Raw genomic sequence first — 17015 nt, forward strand, 5'->3', positions numbered from 1 at the left:
TAATCTGATCCAACATGGTTCATTATATGCCCTTAAAATAATGAAACATGACTTCTATAAACTTTAGTATCAGCCATCCATGAAGTGTGGCTGTCTACAGAATATTTTTTTGGTGGAAAACATGGCTTTGTCTTTGGGACCTGTGAGAAGGTGCCCCTGAACTTCACAAAGCCCGGCACCAGATGGATAAGGAACCGTACTTTCTTGTCATGTGTCCTGACCAAACAGCCTCAAAGGTTACTCCTTGGCCATGTTGCTTCCACAGGTTCAATATAATACTCCTTCCCACAGATAAGGGTGATCTGCCATCTTGAGGAATTATGTAGTCATGGCTGCTGCTATAATTTTAGCAGCTGTGTAATTACCACCCTGAAGATAAGGTCAACAGTAAGATGATGTCTATTAAGGGCAGATCTATGGAGTCAAAAGTGTCAGATGGCTCTAGAATGGAGAGAAAAATAGGAAATGGTTGGTGATGTAGTAAGTTAACTTATTGTTTCCCCAGTTACCCCAATCTGGGTGCACTCCAAATGCAGCAATTTTAACCTTCGCTATCACCATTCTTGCTATTGCTGAAGTTCTGGGAGTTGAAGTTCATACATGAATGTCAATTATACACGCAGAATCAGCTTCTGTTACAACTCAAGGTATTTATTACAGTCCTAAATTCTTAACTCTAGTACCAGAAACATATTGTGGTACAAATTTTTTAGGGAATGAAAACACAAAAGCTTATTTTTCAGATAATCCAGGGAGACAGAACACTAGTTCAAAAATAATCCACAAGTAGTCAGGATTCAATCCAAAAGTCCTCCAGGGAATCCCAAGCAGATGAGATGGTTAGAATAACAGAGTTGGAAGGGAGTTAGCAGGCAGTAGAACATTGAAAGCCATAAAAAGCCAGTCATTGTACAGGTTTCTAACTATAACTCTTCCTGCTAACTTAACTGCTTGCTAAATCACATTTCTTTGCTCTGTGATTCATAATTTGAGTAGCTCAGTTTCTGGATTAGAAAATTTAGCTCACAGCTGTGGTTGTTCAGCTGTGAAGAACCATATCTGAATGTTCTTCAGATCATTCTCCTGGCAAAGACTGAAGTGAGATTTTATTGGTCAAGTTCCTCAGTTCAGTTTCTGAATCTGAAGACTCAGGTTGATCCCTAACACCTGTTTGGTAAGGGTGAATTGCACCATAAATGTAAAGATGAGAAATATAAGGCCTTTGTTTCTTACCATTGAATGCCATATACTCTGTTATAGTGCATTACTTTTCAGAAGGGTTCATGAACCATATCAGTGGTGGTTTGCAGGCGGTACGCCCTGGTACGGGCATACCGGTGCCTGCCTGGAGCACCGGGTACTGTTCCGGCATGGTGCTCCAGCCCGCCCATTGTCCTTACCTGTCTTTAAACTCTTCGGCGCTTCTGCGCACCGCACATACAACGCCTGCGCGATGCTCCGCCGAGCAGCTGGAATGTCGCGGAGGCATTGCTGGAGAGTAGGATGCATGGTGCGCTGCACACATTCATGTGGAGAATGCCGGGCCCCGGAATCCACCACTGAACCATACATACATATATGTGAAGGTTGTAAAAAAGTAAAATCATACACCATAGAAAAACATTTTAGCATATCACTTTCTCAGCCACAGTCTGCTAAAGTAATTGTAGCACTTTGGAAAAAAGATTAAAAGATTGAGGCAGGAAAAACTGGCACTGGCTAAGGAAGGAATAGATAAGGTGTGATGGAAATAAAAACAGCAACAACCATCCTTAAAGTGAATATAATTTTAATCATTTTTATTGCATTAACTCCAAATGAAAACTCTTAGCAATCTAGTTGGGGTTTATTACTCTGGGGACATGGATAGCTGATTATTTCTTTGAGTTTGACCTAGTATTTTATATTACATTTAAGGTGATTATGTAAGTGCCTGTCTGTTAATGCTGAGGCAAAAATTAAAATGTTTTGTCTAGCACATTGCCCAGAATTCTTCAAGAAAAATAACATTAGGAATTGTTCTCTATAAGAGTATATGTAGGGAGTGTCAATAGTTAATAACTGCAAATGGTACCTTGAAGATATTTTTTTGTTTTAATTTTGCTTTATTGCTGCAGTATGATGGAGAGTTTGTTCTATCATCTATTGGAACATGCAGAGTGTATGTGTGTGTCCATAATTAGCAAGTTATCAGTGGCAGAAACTTTGAATTTGCAAATAACTCACATGCTTAAGAACTGCTTCATAAGCCCAAAATGTGCAGGCAAATAGGCACATTTAGGGAAATATTCATTTTGTGTTTGGTTAAATCAATACTTCAGGAAAGTGTTAATTAGAAAAAGTGGAATGGATTATTTGTTTCAATATTGTTTTTGGAAGATTGGGAAAATATAGAATACATATATAATTCCATTTTTAATCCCTATTTTATGCAATATACAATCTTGGGGAAAAAGCTGGTATTAAAAACTCCAGTGGTTATGGAGTCTCAGACACTACTTCTCTATTATTGTGCAAAAGTTGTAAGCATGGAAAACCAGCAAGAAGGTTGAACTTGTGAATACATGATCCAGCTTTACATCCCAGCTTTTTTTTTGGGGGGGGGGGATCCAACAAGTAAGTCCAACTAAACAAAAACTGAAGGAGGTTTTGAAGTGGAACAAAAGTGGTAGTTCTGATGCACTATTAAAAAAGGTGCATTTCCCTAGAATAGTCCCCAACAAAAATTGTGTAAGGTAACATGAAATTATATACAAGAATTTAGGATTGTATCTATTGATCCCTTTGGATGACTAGCAAGTGGATTCTGTTGGAAATCAATAAAACATGTTTCCACTTAATGTACTGTATTATGGTTGGGTTATTGCTGAAGTAAAATTGGAAAGCTTAATGAAGTTTCAGAACATTTTAAGTGCTCCAGATTCATTATCATACATTTGTAGCCTTCTGACATCAGATCAAGAAGTCATCCGTCATTACAATCTAACTTATTGCTTCCATGATTTGTAGGAAGCGATAAAACATTTTAAGGCCAAATATATACATGATTTCAGCATACAATAACATGTTAGACAGCAGATACTGGGGTAGTCTTGCAACAAATGCATTAAAAATATTGCTTTTCCATATCAAATTGACATTATTTAGTACTTTGGCAGGCTTTGTTAAAAAAATGCTTAGATGTTCTTCATCACAGATTATGGTTTTCTTTTCATATAAGGTATTAAAGATTTACTTATTTTTGCATACATAATCCAGATGTAGTAAAAGTGTCCAGATCTTTAGAAGAGAATGTGAAAAATAATTTCAAAGTTTTGGAACCATTACATTTTGCCAGAAGTGAAGAGCAATTGTGGCATCTGGAACCTATTCTGAACCCCTTGCCTCTCAGCCATTCTTTCGTTCAGAATTGTTAATCTATTCTACTCCCATAAATTATCCATGCATACATTGCATCTTACATATTTTCTCTTGGCAACCTAAGTGAAGGCTGAGCAAAACAAAATTCAACCAGTCATTCTTAGAAAGACTTGGATAGGTCATGACTTTGTGACTGCCTACTTTTAACATTTCAAAACAATGCTCAGTGGTAATGGTACCAACTTTTTCATGTGTTACAGTTCTCCAGATATTGAAAATAGATCAAAGTTTATATTATATTATATATCTATTTCTTTTAGAATAGGTAGTGGGTAGTAATAAGTTTATTTTTCTAACCGTTTTGTCCTGAAAAGAAGTTCTAGCTCTACTTCTAGTTTGGGTCCATCCTTCATCTCTAGGGTTAAAGATAGCTTTCTTTTATGTATAAGTCCTGGTCACATAATAAATATTTCAGAAAATTGAATTTAAGATAATTTAAGATAAAGTTCCTCTTCAGTCAAGTTTGGCGTCTGGTGACAGAATATACTAGTACATTAGAACAGTGTTTCCCAACCTTGGCAACTTGAAGATGTCTAGACTTCAACTCCCAGAATTCCCCAGCCAGCGAATGCTGGCTGGGGAATTCTGGGAGTTGAAGTCCAGACATCTTCAAGTTGCCAAGGTTGGGAAACACTGCATTAGAAGACAATATTTAGGTCATAGTTGAACTGCGGAGTGCTTGGTGCCCTCTGAGCATGGTTGTTTGCTTGGAGATGTTTCATTATCCAACTAGGTAACATCATCAATGCAGAAGCTACCTAATGAAATGAACTAGTTTAGTGAGCACCAAGTTCTTTACTGTATATTTGACCATGTTACTTTTTTTGGCAAACATATATAAGTGGTTTGTCTGTTACTGCCTAGACTCACTCTGTGTGGGAGATGGGTAATTTCTAAATGTAATGAATAAAAAAAATAACTTCTGGGATTCCCCCCCCCCCCCCAACTTCTAATCTACCATACTGGGATTCCCTTCTTTCCTCCAAATACTAAACAGACTGGACCTTTTTAACATCAGCCAAGATGGGCTAGGTACTGCTATCTAGTGTGACAAAAATGTTAACTAGATGTTTAAATGTTCCTATGCCCAAGGTTTCATGTGATGATTATTGTAGATTGATCAAAAGGTTTCATCCAATTCAAAGTTATTATTATTGAAAATATGCCACTGTGATCAAAATCTAAATTGACAGCTCATTGTCTTAACCTTCCTGAATTCCTTTCTCTTCCATATTGAGCAGTTCCATATCTTAAATTCAGATCTTTAGAATGCATTGAAAAATTAAAATCCTTAGTCCATAGATTATTATAGTGTTAAGAAGTTAGACTAGCAGGAATTGTGGAGCCTGGGAGAAGTTAAATGAATTTATCTAAAACATAGCTATAACTGTTAATATATAAGACCATCTTATAATCAAATTTGAGTGGATGATTTAAAATGAATTTAAAATAATAAATAATCAAGAAACTGTCAATGAAGAAACTACATTTCCACCAAAACTGTCATATATCTCTATTTCTATCTGTACAATCTCTCTCTCTCTCTCTCTCTCTCTCTCTCTCTCTCTCTCTCTCTCTCTCTCTCTCTCTCTCTCTCTCTCTCTCTCTCTCTTTCTCTCTCTCTCTCTCCCTCCCCTTCAAAACCCAGAGATTCAGGCAATCTCATTTATTTTAGGCTCCATATCCTGTCAAAGGTGTATAAATTCTTTAAGAGACAACTTGTCATGAAGGAGCACTGTGGTGATTCTCAGAAGCTTTTCTGCCTGATAAAATATGATTGAATTATTTGTCAGATGAATTGCTCAGCATGTATTCTCAGGTTCTTGGTTTTAGATGTTCAGGCTACAGTAATTTCATTGAGTCTTGATCTTGACATCTGGAACTTGGTTGTCCTCTTCATGTATTTGTGCCATAAACTACCATGTCCCCCCCCCCCCCCAATAAAACCTTCCTGGATCATAAGCCCAATCAGGCTTTTGAGCGCATGCGCTAAAATAAGCTCTCCCCTGAAAATAAGCTCTCCCCCCAAAAATTGCAACACCTCAGCAGCCATGAGGTGACCACGCTCGCCACCTCCTGCACCTCAAAAATAATAAGACCTCCCCCAAAATAAGGCCAAGTGCTTATTTCAGGGGTCAAAAGAAAATAAGACCTTATCTTATTTTGGGGAAACACATTAGCTCCTTGTACCAATTAACTCATTGTTGTTTATGTTGAAGCCATGACACCAATCTTTTATGAATTTCTTACATTCCTTTTAACACCATTGCCCACCATGACAATAAGACATTAAACCAAATCTAACCTTCAAGATTTCAATGCAAAATCTACCTCGGCTAAAACATTAGTGAAGGCTCACCCTAATTCATCTAATGCAAATTTAACATGTGCTCATAAATAGATGCAATAAATATGAAAAATGGCCCACTTTATAATAATAATAATAATAATAATAAGTTTGAATTTATTAGCCGCTCCCTTTCCAAGTAGGACTCGGGGCGGCGTACAATGGAGCATATAAAACATAGAGGATGTATGCTTTCAATGTGTGCTTCTGTATTACTTCAGTGGGAATAGAAATATGATTTATTATGTTACTATAGGTTGTATCAATATAAAATTGTTAAAACGGTTAACATAAGACAAATGTAGAAAATAATTTATATTAGAGAAAGAAACCAATATTAAATTTGTATGATGCCAGAAACCAAGCCATTTAATGTGGAAACTCTTCAAAGACTGGGGGCAAATAGTGAACTTTCAATTTATTTTAAATTACGGGGAATTTATAAGATGCAAAGAAAAGCAGTTAGAGGAAAAAGAGAAAGAGATAGACCCCCCCCCCCCGGTTTCTCTAACCCTTCCCTACTTTTTTGTATTTTATACTTGTTTTGGAATTTTAATAAAATTTGAAGAAAAACCCCTCAGGAAATTTATTAATAAAGACAAGTTAGGGACAGATCTTCCTTTTACAGAAACTGAGGTGAGGAATTCTAACATGGTCGGGAAAATGGCCCCCCAAATAAGGAACGATCACTTAATGATAGCAAAATATATTGGACATTGTAGTTTGGACACTTTGACAACGGTGTTTCTCAACGTTAACAACTTTAACATACGTGTGGACTTCAACTCCCAGAATTCTCCAGCCACCAAGTTGGCTGGGAAAGCCCCAGCAACTTGATGTCCCCACATCTTAAAGTTTCCCAAGTTTGAGAAACACTGTTTTAGAGGATTACCCTATTCCTGAGCTACAGATTGTTTTCTTATGCGAAACAACATCTCCCAGCTTATTCCATATAAATTCTGGGGACTCACAGCATCATCATTCAGTCTTGTTTCAAATGTAGCTGTTTCAGAGAAATATGGAGGCTGAGCTAGTTGTTAAAATATTTGTAAAAAGGTGGCATTTTTGTCACTCCTGTTTCACTGGCATCTTCCTCTGCTTTCAGCACCTCCTCTCTTTCTCCCCCAGTATTGCTAAAAGTGAAAAAGAAATATCTAACTATGAGGTCGTTAAGTGTAAAAAACAATTTGATGGCACATAATCAATCAATTGCTAAAAATAATCCTCTCACATGCTTATCCTGTAGGAATATGGTGGCATTGGCGGTGATCCTTGAATAACTTGGTAATACATGCTATGCCTAGAATCGTGATGGCGAACCTATTTCACGCATGCCACAAATGGCATGCCTAGCCATATCTGCCGGAATGGCAGCCCTCAGCCCTGGCGTGCATGCGCATACCGGCCAGCTGATTTTCAGCCTTCCGGAGGGCCGGGGGAGGCTGTATTCACCCTCTTCAGGCTTCAGGAAAGCCTCCGGAGCCTGGGTAGGGTGAAAAACAGGCCCAATGGGCCAACCGGAAGTTTGTTCCTGAACCTCCGGTTGGGCCATTGGGCCGTTTTTCGCCCTCCCTAGGCTTCAGGAAGCTTCCGGAGCCTGGGGTGAGCTGGGGAAGGTGAAAAACAGGCCTAACAGGTCAACCAGAAGTTTGGGAATGAGCGGGAGTGGTGGTGGTGGTGTCACGCTCACATGCGCAGGTGGGTGGGCATGTGTGAGCGCACGATAGTGCGCACGCAATTTTGGCACACCTTTAGAAAAAGGTTAGCCATCACTGGCCTAATGCTTGGCCTCCATCAGTCCTCAGCTCCCTGCCAAATTCTGAATATCTGTTGCCCATCTGGAATATGGGTTCTTTGAGAAGAGTAACTATCAGCTCTCAGGAAAACGCTGTAGAGAGGAAGGGAAACCACGACACACTGTTGTTCAGATCTACAAAAGAAGAAAAAAAGATTGTTTAATGGGTTCTTGGTGCGATTACTTACACATAACTTTACTCTCCACTGCTCTCTAAACATAGATAATCACCATGGCAACTCCTGTATTTCAAGTCGCTTCCATTTGGGCTCACACCTTTCTTAAAGAAGTCCAAAGCCCAGCAGTGTGAGCTTACTCTTGTAAATCATTTTTGAGTGGGCTTTTTTATTATTTATTGTTAGATCACTGTCAGAATTTAACAGAGAATGGAAAAAAGGGGGGATTCTTTTTTTCCTGCTCCTCAGAAAAATATTTTTAGATGTTTAGGCATATTTATTTGACACCTTTTAAAACAAACAAACAAAAAAAACCATTGGATGCAATTTCTAACTTGGGGACAAAATAACTGCTGTTTCCCTAATGCATGCTACAAATTCCTCAGAGAGAGAGGAAAAATATTGAGAACAGCCTGGTTTACTTACACTACACAATTAGGTGGGTCATGGAGGAAGGGCTTTGTTGTGTATTATAAAACCCAATTGATTGCCACTGAATTAACCCTGAAGGGTTCCTCCTTCAGAGGTGGTATTCAGCAGGTTCTGACCAGTTCTGGAGAACAGGTAGCAGAAATTTTGAGTGGTTCCGAGAATCGGTAAATGCTACCTTTGACTGGCCCCCTCCCCATCTATGCTCTGCCTCCTGAGTCCCAGCTGATCGGAAGGAAATTGGAATTTTGCAGGAACCTTCCCCTGGAGTGGGGAAGGAATGGGGATTTTACTGTATCCTTCCCCTGCCACGCCCACCAAGCCACGCCCACAGAACCAGTAGTAAAAAATTTTGAATCCCACCACTGATTCCCCCCTGGGGATGGGACTAAACCAACCCCTCCTGGTCCATTTATTTCCCCCCTCTATTCAAACTACATAGATTATGTTGAAATTCTTACTGGATTAGTTCGAGATCCAGGATAAAGCAGAATGCCTCCAGACCAGCCATATTGAGTGTGGCCATTTTGACCCAACTCTAGAGTGAATAAAAGGGTGTAGAAATAATAACAGCAATGTTATATTTATGTTATATAGATAAATTATAACAAATTATAGTTAAAAGAGTTTTTAAAATGTGTGTAACAAGCTACCATTGGTTGAGAAACCAAAATTATTGTTGCTATTAATGCTATTGTGTGGTGATTCTCTTTCTCCTCTCCCTTGATTCTAATGATGCATAAACAACAATCCTGACTATTTATTTATTTATTTAACAAATTGATATGGCTTCCCATCTCTGAGAAAGAAATCTGTGAGATGAACAAAGATAACAAATAAATGAAAGTTTATTGTCCAATATGGTTATTCTGAGTTTGTATGAATTAAACTGCCATAAGATTGATAATGGATAGCTCTGAAACAGAGAATGAGGGGGCACTGAGAGATTTGATGTCACTTTAGATAAGATCCCCCAAAGCATCTTAAAGATGCATCATACATTGTTCTGTGTCGACCACAAACTTTGAGAAGACTTGAGAATATCACGGATATCCAATAAAATAAACAAATGGATCATTAACTAAATTCTCACGCAATTAGAAATGACTAGGCTCCCTCTATTAAAACAGAGAAGAATTAAAGTTTCTTACTCAGATACGGTACCGAAATCAAACCTGTTTGATATTACCCAATTATAATCAAGAATGTGGGAAAAGCAGAATTTCTCTGTCAAGAATCTTGCTCTCTATATAAGTGATCTGCACAGTTTGAATCCCAGGTTTTTATACCCCACTTTTCCAAATCAATGGCTGTGTGGTTACCGTGCCCAGGCCAGGCCTTGAAGGTTTCTGCCTATATTTGACTTAATTGAACTCCTGGAGTTACCTGAATTAGTCTGCACAGTGGTTAGAATGCAGTATTGCAGGCTAATTCACGACTCACTGTCATGAGTTCGATTCTGACCGGCTCAAGGTTGATTCAACCTTCCATCATTCCAAGGTTGGTAAAATGGGGACCCAGATTGTTGGGGGCAACATGCTGACTCTGTAAATCACTTAGAGAGGGCTGTGAAAGCATTATGAAGCGTATATAAGTCTAAGTGCTATTGCTATTGCTTGATTATGTGCCAATTGTGCCATCAAGTCAGTGCTAACTCTTAACAATCACAGATAGATCTTCTATATCATAACCTGTCCCTAAGTCAGTCTTTCAGGTTTCGTGCCCTCGTCACCACTGGAACTGAATCCATGAATTTGTGATGGATGGAAAAGATAATCCTCGTTTCTTTCCTTCTATCTTTGCTAACATTAGACCTTCTCCAGTAAGTTAGATATTTGCCTAATGATCGCATGATATTTCTTTTTAACAATTAATCAGTGGAACACCTTGCCTCCATAAGTTGTGAATGCTCCAACACTGGCAGTTTTGAAGAAGATGTTGGATAACCATTTGTCTGAAGTGGTGTACGGTTTCCTGCCTAAGCAAGAATTGAACTAGAAGACTTCCAAAGTCCCTTCCAATTCTATTCTATTCTATTCTATTCTATTCTATTCTATTCTATTCTACTCTACTCTACTCTACTCTACTCTACTCTACTCTACTCTACTCTACTCTACTCTACTCTACTCTACTCTACTCTACTCTACTCCACTCCACTGCACTCCACTCCACTCCACTCCACTCTATTCTCCCATGATAGACTCCATATACCAACATTTTTCTCATCAAAACTCATCAAAACTCAGAACTCTTTTCGACTTTCCTCAATAGGAAATCAGTTTATTGTAGTTGTGTAGATCTGTGGTTGGGTAGGTATGTAAATACAGGACAGGTAGTTCTTGACTTATGATCAGTCGTTTAGAGACTGAAGCAGTGGTGGGTTCCTAACAGTTTGGACCATTTCGGCCGACTAGGTATTGGTTTGGTCGGCATGGGGTCACTGGAACCAGCAGCGACCCAAGCCTGCCATGCCCCTGAACTGGTTCTCCGGGCAGTGCCTACGGCACCACCATCTTATTTTTTGCTTCTGCGCATGCACAGAGCAATTTTTATTGCGTGTGCAGCGCCTATCAAGCACATGCGTGTGCGGCCATGAGCAAACCGGCAGTAGCGACTGCTGGAACCCACCTCTGGTTTGAAGTTATGATGGACCTGTAGCAGAATACTTACAACCTGGTTTCAAAGTTCTCATGTCCCCACTCCCTGGTCATATGACCACATTTCAGGCTCTCAGCAGCTAGCCAACCTTTATGGCCATTGCAGCTTCCTGCAGTCCCATGACTGCATTTTACAACAGTTTTGTGAGAGACCCAGCATTTTTGGCAATACTGGCCCATAGCAAACCATTGGTTTTCTTAATCACCATGATTTTCACTTAACAACCAGCACAAAAAAGTTGTTTTATGGCCATCACAAGTTGCAACCGTTATGGGCAGGCTCCATTAAAGACTATCTGTAGTATATAGGAGACCTAATCCACCATTAGCAGTAGCCCTTTCAACTTGCTCTCTGACATCACCTTCTGGTCAAAAAGGGTACCACTAGCTTGCCCTATTATGACATTCAAAACTAGGGCATATAGAGTGAACAAGTGTTGCAGACTGCCTAATTTTTTACAAGAATATGCTTCTATTATGTTATTTATATTCTAAGATGTACTGGATCTGATTGTTGAGGAATTTGCTGAAAATGATATTAGAAATAATTGCATTCCTTCTAATGATAGTAACTTGTGTTAGCTTCAAATGTAGTTTCCCATCTTTTTTTAGTGTCAAACTACTATGCATGCAGATGTTTGTGGATGTTACAACAAAATTCATCACTGTAATTTAAATGCAGGATGCAGGAACTAAATAAAAAATATTTCCCTCACCCCACCTCTTTCTTCTAAACAGAGAATAGTTGGTTAGATATGTCAGAAAAGGAAAAGGAAAAATAAGGCAGACAAAAGAAATGGATTTGTGTCTTGGATAAAACATGCTTATGTTTTCCTTCAGATTAGAGATTTTAATCTCTTTGTTTACAGTTCAGAAATCTTTCTCCAATTTATTCTTGCAGCTTCAGTGATATATTATCAAAGATCTGAGAACTTTTAAGGCAAGATGGCAGGGCAGAATTACTCAAGAATAAATATATCCCCTCTTATTAAGTTGAAATCTATGATCTATGAGGGAGATCCACGTGTTTCATATATTCTGTTTTAGTAATTAATACAGCACTTCCAAATTAATATAAGCAATATATTTTATTGAATTAAGATAGATTCTTTCAGAGCATATACAGACATTCCTTTCTTTGTCTCCAAAAATCCACACTGGCTGAGTTTATCACATAAAACTGGTTTGTTTAAATATAGCTTGTTGAAGAAGCCATAGTGGCCTCATTCACATTTCAAACTAAGCTATAAACTACGTCTTACAAACCGCACTCCCACCGTGCATTCATGCATCTTGCTAAGATACAATTGAAACCAGATTATCGGTTAGCATGATAGAAGCCATGCTGGTCATTCCACCAGGGACCATATGATTGATTGAATTCCTTTCTACAAGGACAAAAGGGTGTGTGTGTCTGATTAAAGGTAAAGTTTCCCCTTCCACATATGTGCTACTTGTTCTCGATTCTAGGGGCCAGTGCTCATCTCCGTTTCAAAGCTGAAGAGCCAGCGCTGTCCGAAAACATTTTCCATGGTCATGTGGCCAGCATGACTCAATGCTGAAGGTGCACGGAGCGCTGTTACCTTCCCACCAAAGGTGGTCCCTATTTTTCTACTTGCATTTTTTATGTGCTTTCGAACTGCTAGGTTGGCTGAAGCTGGGACAAGTAACGGGAGCTCATCCCGTAACGTGGCGCTAGGGATTCGAATCACTGACATGCCAACCTTCTGATCGACAAGCTCAGCGTCTTAGCCACTGAGCCACTGTGTCCCTTGTGTATCTGATTAGAGACAGACAAATTCAATCCTGCACGCCATCTCTTAGCTCCCACATAAAACCTTGGGACCATAAGGTCCAATATTTTCCCGGACATTAGACGTTTCCACCACATTACCTTCTAATATATGCTAACCACCCCAGCTAGTGTAAATTTCTTTTGTCCATTCCTTTACCTTTAGCATCAGAAAAATTATCCTCCCCCCAAAAAAAAATCAAAGCAAAAGGAAAACAAAGTAAGGCTAGGAGGATGTTCCTTGATTATTTGGAGTCTCCAAAGTTGGGGATTCCCACAGAATGAAGTAGGCTGCTCTGCCCCTATGTCTTATAACACCAAAGGAGCAGATATCAGTGGGCAACTATTTGGACTACTATAATTTGGAACACTTCAGTTGCTGCTTACCAGATATGATGCAATTCAAAGTGCAAGACAACAACCAGCTTTAGTTTCACCTCTAAATCCTGGATCCTACAAGGGTGAGTCAGTAAGACATGAAGTTTGCTTTGGATGACACATTATAAATAAGTTGCATGACGTGGGTCTAGTCATGGATATCCTTCTACATTAAGTCTCACTTAAGCCATTGTTCTACCACTTAGCACCTTGCCTTACAGCTTCTGTATCCATTTGGATTAGCTCCTTAGTCCTCTTTCTTTCCAACCGAAACATCAGCCAAGGACTTGAAGCTATATTTTCTCTCATTCCGTCTCTAACTCTGTTGTTTATGACCCTCACCACTCCCTCCCTTGTTCCTTTATCTCCTCCATCGCTGAAATATTGATTGTAAATTCCTTGGGGAAAGGAATTCCTATCTTTCCTTATCGGGTTATTCTGTAAAGCAGGACTGGTGAATTGTTTCAAGATTGTAAGTCCATACCGAAAGCTGCATAAATGAATATGAATAATAATCATAACAAAGATGACTAAATGAATGAAGTCACAAATTGCTCATTCTTGGTGTGACTTTCTGAACAGTGGGAAATATTAATACCGGTAGAGTAGTGGTGGGATTCAAACTTTTACTAGTGGTTCTGTGGGCGTGGCTTAGTGGGCATGGCTTGGTGGGTGTGGCAGGGGAAGGATACTGTAAAATCTCTTTTCCCACCCCACTCCAGGGGAAGGATACTGCAAAATCCCCATTCCCTCCCAATCAGCTAGGACTTAGGAGGCAGAGAATAGATGGGGGCAGGGCCAGTCAGAGGTGGTATTTAGCGGTTCTCCGAACTACTTAAAATTTCCTCTACCGATTCTGTAGAACTGGTCAGAATCTGCTGAATACCACCTCTGCGGTAGAGACAGGGATCCATTTTTCTAGAATAAAAATTGGCAGAATTTTATTTGGCCTGCATCTTTTAAACGAATTGATGCAATAGAACTTTCTAAATTAACATGCAGACCAAAACAATTTTCTTTCAGATTGTGTATGTCTCTAAATTGCTTTTGAAAGAGTTCTCTACCTCCCCCCCCCCACCCCAATAATTACAAAATGCAGTAGAACCTCTGCTGACCATGGCCAAATTGGGTTCTGACCAAAACATTCACAATTTTTCCCCCTCCGCCGATTTCCTCTTCCACACCATTTTTTTTTGTAAGCACTATATTTCCAAAATTTGGTCATGACCAAATCGGTTTGTGAGCAATGTTATGGAACGAATTATAGTTGTGACCAGAGGTTCTACTGTGTGTATGTTTTGAAGACGAATATGAAAATATAAAAGTAAATTTTCATACCATTTCCTTTAATTTCTATATAAACTAAAAATGGGTTGGATTAGATTTGGGATTAATTGGTAATAGATCAGGAGTAAGCACAACTGAATGCAATGGGATATTTAATTGACCACACAACAATGGAATATGTAGTGAAATATTTTCATACGGCTAACTATTATATATTATAATAACTGCAATCAGCTCTCTGGAGTCTGTACTGATCCATTTTTTTCTTGAATAGCTTTGGTTTATTTAAGGTTAAATATAAAACACCTTGTAGGGGAGATGACGGCATAAAAATTAAACAAACAAGCAAACAAATAATACAGTAGCACTTAAACACATATATTGCTTCGTAGCGTATATTGTCTCCAACAATCTGGATCCTCATTTTACCAACCTTAGAAGGATGGAAGGCTGAGTCAACTTTGAGCTGGTCAGGATCGAACTCCTGGCAGTGAGCAGAGTTAGGCTGCAATACTGCATTCTAATCATTGCGCCACCATGGCTCTTAAATAAACTTGCTTCCAGATCCACCTGAAGTGCATCTATTTGGTCTATAAATCCTAAATGTCTAGTTTAATGAAAAGAAGGACTAGGGGAAACATGATAGCAGCGTTCCAATATCTCAGGGGCTGCCACAAAGAAGAAAGCATCAAGCTATTCTCCAAAGCACCTGAGGGTAGGAAAAAGAAGCAATGGGTGGAAACTAATCAAGGAGGGAAGCAACTTAGAACTAAGGAGAAATTTCCTGACAGTTGTGAATGCTCCAACACTGGAAGTTTTAAAGAAGATGTTGGAAGTGGTGTAGGTTTCCTGCCTAAGCAGGCGTTGGACTAGAAGACCTCCAAGGTCCCTTCCAACTCTGTTATTCTATTCTATTCTATTCTATTCTATTCTATTCTATTCTATTCTATTCTATTCTATTCTATATAATAAGAAATCAGCTGAAACAAGCAAAGACATTTTCTCTCCCTATATGTATGCCCCCTTTTTAAATCAGGTCTTGGCTGGCTAGCACTGCAAAATAATCTTCCCAGAGGTAGTTCCTAGTTATGAAATGTTCTCTCCAGTGGGATTTACTTATGCACCGTATAATGATGCTTTTGGTACTAAAAGAAGACTTCCCTGCAGGTTGTTAGCCTTAGAAATACAATACAATACAATAGTAGAGTTGGAAGGGACCTTGGAGGTCTTCTAGTCCAACCCCCTGCCTAGGCAGGAAACCCTATACCGTTTCAGACAAATAGCTATCCAACATCTTCTTAAAGACTTCCAGTGTTGGGGCATTCACAACTTCTGGAGGCAAGCTGTTCCACTGATTAATTGTTCTCACTGTCAGGAAATTTCTCCTCAGTTCTAAGTTGCTTCTCTCCTTGATTAGTTTCCACCCATTGCTTCTTGTTCTACCCTCAGGTGCTTTGGAGAATAGTTTGACTCCCTCTTCTTTGTGGCAACCTCTGAGATATTGGAATAATGCTATCATGTCTCCCCTAGTCCTTCTTTCTCTTAAGCTAAACATACCCAGTTCCTGCAACCGTTCTTCATATGTTTTAGTCTCCAGTCCCCTAATCATCTTTGTTGCTCTTCTCTGCACTCTTTCTAGAGTCTCCACATCTTTTTTACATCGTGGCGACCAGAACTGAATGCAGTATTCCAAGTGTGGCCTTACCAAGGCATTATAAAGTGGTATTAACACTTCACGTGATCTTGATTCTATCCCTCTGTTGATGCAGCCTAGAACTGTGTTGGCTTTTTTGGCAGCTGCTGCACACTGCTGGCTCATATTTAAATGGTTGTCCACTAGGACTCCAAGATCCCTTTCACAGTTACTACTACTGAGTAAGGTATCACCTATACTGTACCTGTGCATTCCGTTTTTGTTGCCTAAATGTAGAACCTTACTCTTTTCACCATTGAATTTCATTTTATTAGATAGTGCCCAATGTTCAAGTTTGTCAAGATCCTTCTGTATCTTAAGCCTATCTTCTGGAGTGTTGGCTATTCCTGCCAGCTTGGTATCATCTGCAAATTTGATGAGTTCCCCATTTATTCCCTCATCCAAATCATTGATGAAGATGTTGAAGAGTACTGGGCCTAAAACAGAGCCTTGGGGTACTCCACTGCATACTTCCCTCAATGTAGATGCAGTTCCATTGAGAACTACACGTTGAGTGCGGTTGGTCAGCCAGTTACCAATCCATCTGGTGGTGATGCTGTCTAACCCACATTCTTCTACTTTATCTAGTAGTAGGTTATGGTCTACCTTATCAAAAGCCTTACTGAAGTCCAAGTAAACTATATCAACGGCATTCCTCTGGTCCACTAATTTTGTCACATTATCAAAGAATGCAATAAGATTAGTCTGGCATGATCTGTTTTTGACAAATCCATGTTGGCTTTTGGCTATTTTCTCAACCAGTGTGATGTCTGGTGTATTATGCGCCAGTATTTTATCCGTTTGTATGCAAAAATAATTGACTAGTTTTTTTTGTCATGTGCAAATCCTAATTTATTTATATTCTTTTCACTTGGTTTACGCTGCTGTTAATATAGAGATTTTTATCATCTTGATTTTTTAATCAAGCTGTTCAGAGAGCTGAGGTTACTGCTCAGTATGAATGTTGTAAAACAAATACCATATGGTGTGTCACAAATGTACAGTTACAGTGCTTAGTCAGTTGCTCTCACAAATTCATGA

The sequence above is a fragment of the Natrix helvetica genome, assembly GCF_964273705.1.
Source record: "Natrix helvetica genome assembly, chromosome: 4".
Classification (NCBI taxonomy): domain Eukaryota; kingdom Metazoa; phylum Chordata; class Lepidosauria; order Squamata; family Natricidae; genus Natrix; species Natrix helvetica.